Genomic DNA, 6,042 nt, shown 5'->3' with positions numbered 1-6,042 from the left:
TTAAAAGGAAGTTCTACTAGCATTTCGGAGGACTTCTCTGAACCAGTTCGAAAAAAGAGGAAAATACTGTGGAATTATGCTAAAGCTCGCAAGGGAACCAATGGTAAAGCGCGTCTGAAATACGATGTACTTTATTTGAATAGCGCCAAATACATATCTGACGGATTTCGGGGTCAGGTGGTTCAAGCTACTTGACAGACTAAAGCTGAACGTTCTATCTTGTCGTTTCTTGTTCTAAATTGCCGAAGTGTTAAGAATAAAGTAGAGGAGCTGCGTGGTCTAATCGACATGACGAAACCGTCGGTTGTGATTGGAAGTGAATCATGGCTTGATGGTGAGGTCATGGATAACGAAGTTTTTCCCAGCAACTACATCAGCTATCGAAATGATCGCAACAGTCACGGGGGAGGTGTCTTTATACTTATAGACCACATGGTTAGCTCTTGTAAGATCGAAATTGATGTAGGGATAAGTGAGGCTATATGGGCTAAAATTAGACTTCTAAATGGTAAATCCTTATCTGTGTGTTCGTTTTACAGGTCACCTGGAAGCCGCCATCATGTTGTGAGTGACCTAACTGACCTGATTGAAACTGTTAAAACTGACTGTTTAGTTATTGGGGGTGATTTTAACATTCCTGGAATAAACTGGTGCTCAGAGAGTGTTTCATCTCCAGCCACTACTGCATTAAGCAAAGAAATGCTAACTCTCTGCAATTCGTTTAGTTTATCCCTGTTAGTGCTGCAGCCAACGCGTGGCAATAATGTTTTGAATTTATTATTGACTAATCAACCATCGGTAGTTCAATCCACCCTTATATTGCCTGGTATCAATGATCACAGCTGTGTTCTGGCGGAAATGAATTTTCAGTATGTTAAACTTGAGCACTGTGGCAATCGGCGCATTTACAGTTATCGAAAGGCACGTACCCTTGACATAACACGTGCATTAGAATCTGATATTGATGTGTTCTAAACTGTCTGAATCGCTCAGCGTAGATGAACTGTGGAACACGCTGAAAGACAAACTTTTCGATCTACGTGAACGATATGTACCGTCGTGGGTTATGACGAAAAGTTGCAGCAAAAGCAAGCCATGGTTTACAAAAGAGGTGCATAGAGTCGTTGAAAAGAGACAACAGTTATACGCACGTTTCAAAAGAAATCCATCGCACGAAAACAAGAATCAGTTACGAAAGATTACAAATGATATGAGTGATTCGGTTAAAATAGCCAAATTTGCCCATTTTCAGTCCTTCGACTTGCGCATCCAAGATCGCCCTAAAGAATTTTGGCCATACATAAAAGAAATAGAAAGGATGACTTGTCCTTCCTACCACTCGATCATGACGGAATTATGGTTCATGATAATCTGGAGAAAGCCAAGTGCTTTAACGCGTTTTTCAGCTGGGTGTTTTCTACTGCTGAAATCAACCTTAGCCCTGCCGAATGTCGCCCTGACTTTATCAGTGCTGAGCCCATGGCGGACGTTGTATTTGATCAGCGAGGAATTGTGTCGCTCTTAGAAAGATTGAAAGAAAACAGTGCCACTGGACCTGATGGCATACCCACGATCCTGCTCTCTTCTTGTGCGTTCTCACTGTCAAAGTACCTGCAAATTCTTTTCACCAAGTCATTACAGGACGGATCTCTACCTGATGAATGGAAACTTGCAAACGTTTTGCCTATACATAAATCTGGACCTAGAAATATTGTTTCAAATTATCGACCAGTGTCTTTTACCAGTGTGATATGTAAAGTTTTAGACCACGCGTTTTCTACTAATATTATGAGCCATCTGAGTGCACACTCATTATTAAATACCCATCACTATGGTTTTCGGAGTGGTTACTCGTGTGTCACCCAGCTTACCGAATTCGTTCATGATTTAACAAGCGCACTGGATAAAGGGAACTCTGTTGACTGCTTATTTCTTGACTTCCGCAAAGCATTTGATGTTGTGTCACATTCGTTATTAATAGAAACATTGTCTTGGTACAACATAAATGAGAACGTTATTAGATGGATAAAGGATTATGTGAGCCTGAGGCGTCAGAGAGTTGTTATCAACGGAAAACAATCGCATGACGTTGATGTGACCTCAGGGGTGCCTCAAGGATCCGTCCTGGGTCCTTTACTGTTCATAATTTACATGAACGACATTGTCACAGGTATTTCTTCACGCATGCGACTTTTCGCGGATGATTGTGCTTTGTATAGAATTATCAACGACCGAGATGACTGCGAAGCATTACAACAGCACTTTTGTACAGTAGCTCAATGGTGTGAGGATTGGGAAACATTAATTTACAAAAGTCTGTACATATGTGTTTCACAAAAAAAGACTCGTCATGATTTCACGTATAACATTAACAGTAGCAAACTGCTGTCACTCTCAGAATTTGAATATCTTGGTGTATATTTGACCAGTGTAATGTCTTGGGACCGCCATGTCGATTTTGTTACTGCCAAAGCCTGCCGCGCTTTGGGCTTCCTGCGTCGTAACGCCAAACATTTTGCTGTAAAAACCAAAGAACTGTTATATATATCAAATGTTAGACGCATACTTGCACAGTCAAGCACAGTAGGCTTGCACAGTCTGGGACCCGAAATCTCTACTTGACATACGAAAGCTAGAAATAGTTCAGAATTTGGCCGTTCGTTTCGTTTTTAATGACTATGGTAGGTTTTTCAGCGTATCGAGTGCGAAAAACACTTTGCGCTGGGACACACTTCAAAAACGTAGGGAAGTTCTTCGGTTAAAATTGTTTCACAACATATTTCATTCAAGAACTCGAATTGACCGAACCCAATATATAATTAGGCCTGGTCCGAAGAGACCATTCGCTGAAAGTTAAAGAATACAAGTGCCGGACTTACCTCTTCAAAATGTCTTTCTTTCCCAAAAAGATTTCTGACTGGAACAAATTGCCCGAGGAGATAGTGTCCATAACATCAAATGACTCATTTTCTTCCTTGCTGTGAAAATTTTACGTTTAATAATTTTGTGTTATTCCTATCTCAATGTTATTTTTTTCGCCGCCTGAGCGCGGTAGTACTTTGTGCACCTTTTCCTTCTTCAACCCCCCCAATGTAATGCCAGAAATGGCGCTGTGGGTACGGTGATAAATAAATAAATACATAAATATTTTCCTGACACCTCAAACACCAAGACAGCTCATCAACTCCTCAGGAGTGCTGCTCTAGCGCAAAAGATTGTGCAGATCTAATTCACATTTTGGAATTTATCTGGAGTACAACCTTTGTGAAGTGGTTATACAAATCCCACAAACCAAATGAAATTTATAAACTCATACTTAATTTTATCTTACGCAACGTGCGCTGTCATGCAATGTTTACATCCACGTAAACATGCATGATGAGGCAGACAAGTCGTGCCAGACAAGTATAGAAAGAAATAATGTCGCACGATGTTTATGTTCATGCACTGAACGGTTGACAGGCTATCCCAGAGAGCAGACAACAAATCAGGCGGATGCACACTGTCAGGCCTCGACGCAGAGACGTCACAAGGATGAGGGCGATGTTTGAATATCGTCGAAAGGAGAATGGTGAGAAGAGCTTATACCATAGAGAAAGAAAAAAAAAAGTTAAGAGAGGACACTCCGCGAAATCTGGCCTCAGGAAGTACGTCACGACCACGTAACAAACTAGTGCTCTCACCAAACGCCAGAGGACGCAAGTGCGAAAAACAAAAAGTTATCATCAATTAAACAGAATGTTTTTTTACAAAATAATAATTATGCGCCTATATTTGACATGTTATTTATACATAAAAACAATTTATTCAACGCACCTTACGTGGTTATTTTTGTTCAGCCGCACTGCCATAAGCAGCATCTACGATTTCGCGCCGAGAGTACTCGCCATACCAGCATGCGACAAGCCCAGGCATGACCATAGGCATGACAGCGGGAAGGTTTCGTCAACGTCGGCTGCTTCGGTGTTTTCGTGTGTGAGACAGCAGGTGAGGTACGTTTTCAAGCGAAGCTTGTTGAATTACATGTTGTTGGGCTAGTTGGGTCATTGAATCAGAAAAAGGTTACAACTGCGCGAATAAGACGCCATGTAAGAAACAAACACGCCCACACGCGTTGCGCTTCGTGTGGGTGGGCCTTTCTGTGTTTCTTACGTGGTGTCTTATTCGCGCAGTTGTAATCTTTTTCTGGAGCTTGTGAGGACGGCGAGGTTTGCTAAAAAAACAGTTTGCGGCTGTATGCGGCGGCAAGACGTGAACATTGTGCAACGTATGCAGAATCGCGTTCGGCTCGATGGAACGGAACGCCTTCGTCCCATCGTGGAACGCGTACAAGAACGCGTACAAGATTTCGCCCTAGTATAGCAAACTGGGGCACGGCGTCAAGCCGAGGCGACGAGTGCTGTGCGCTGAGCTCGGTGCGAAACATTAGGGAGTTTTCGAATAGCGTACGAAAAGCTTGCGGCGTAGCGGCGAACGCGTCGTACGCTCGCGGGCTCCCCTTAAGTGAAGCCCGCAACGCTACGCCCGCAAGCTTTGCTTTCGCTATTCGAAAACTCGAAAACTCCCTGTTGAGGAGCGGTCGCTGGGCCTCGCATGCTTCACGACGCGTTTCCCGAAGCCTCGGACCACGAATAAATCCTGGTGTGCATTTACTGACATTTTCAGACCGCGCTGATTCCATGCCGTCCGGCGGTCCAAGCTACGGCAGCTACTGCTGTGTTTCGTGGTGCTTGAACAATGGCAGAACCCACAAGAAGCCAGGGACGAGTTTCTTCCGCATACCACGGGACGGCAGGTGCGCTAAAGCTTTTGTATGGTTTGCATGTCTTCAAGCTTACTTTTCGTGCTTGCTCAGTGAGGCTAACAATAACAAAATCACTGTTCGAGCATTTCGCCTTCAGCTGATAGTTCATTGCCGATGCAGGATGACAGCATGGATGCAGTATGCCGGACGAGATGATCTCCTGAGTAAGCCGGCCAGCCTATTGTACGCAACGTACAGGGTTTGCAGCGACCATTTTACTGCTGAAAGTTTCATGGACCCTGGGCACACAAGGCTCACAAGAATGGCTGTTCCCAGTGTGCAACCAATTGCACCATGTAAGTGATTGACAGAAACTCAATTATCTGCGATAGCAGCCACTTCTTTTGAATCAGTGGTGACAGTTAACCTGGAAGATATTTGTAGCCGATGGAGAAACCTCGCTGTAGAAGTAACACTTCGAAAGTCTTAAATTCTGTGAATTGTGGGCTATTACCTTCCTAACAGCTTTACATTCCTGTCATTCTTTTATGCTATTGACCTGTGCAACTTGTTTTGAAATACATTGAAGGGCTATTTAACGTTAACTTGAAGCCTTCATGCACATGTACACATATACCTCGTATCAAAGAAAGCTGGCACTGTCGATAATTCCACAAACCACAAATTGCTTGTTTCTCTGTTGATGCATTCTCTTTTCTTCCACCTACCAATTCATGCGTTTGAAAGGGCGGTTTAAATTTCCCTGTGCTACAAGCTTTGTAACTTGTACCAACTACACATATATGCAGGTTCTCTGAGCATCGCTTCAAGTAGTGACTGGGACATGACTGCAGAAGCCGCACTGCAAGGTGTGAATGTGCTTCAGTTTTTGTTATTTTAAGCCTCTTACTGACAAATTGTTGTTGTTTCATTTCTTTAGGGTCTGCGGCAGAGGCTTCGAAAAGCGGCTCCCACACATTGAAGTTCCCCGAGGAGCAGGGTGTGTACAATGTCGACTTGTCTTTTTTTTCGAACTGAGTTGACTGTTGACCAAACCTCTACAGGTGGCAGCTCCCATGTAGCTGGTGAAGGAGTTCCTGCTGACTGCGTCTTGCTGGAGGAAACCTTGGGCAGTCGCTCAGTTGTCACAAAGGGAACATGTGTGACTGGTGAGTTTACTGTTTGCTTCAACACTCATGTTCACTTCAACAGACTATTGATATAGAGACTTCCGCAGGCTGCCCGCAAGATTGTTCCGACAGCAGTGTCTGAGGTACTGAACAAGCTTCACAAGACTC

This window comes from Dermacentor silvarum, chromosome 5, assembly GCF_013339745.2.
Source record: "Dermacentor silvarum isolate Dsil-2018 chromosome 5, BIME_Dsil_1.4, whole genome shotgun sequence".
In the NCBI taxonomy this organism is placed as follows: domain Eukaryota; kingdom Metazoa; phylum Arthropoda; class Arachnida; order Ixodida; family Ixodidae; genus Dermacentor; species Dermacentor silvarum.
The sequence above is the reverse complement of the archived record's forward strand: the minus strand, read 5'-3'. Positions refer to the sequence as shown.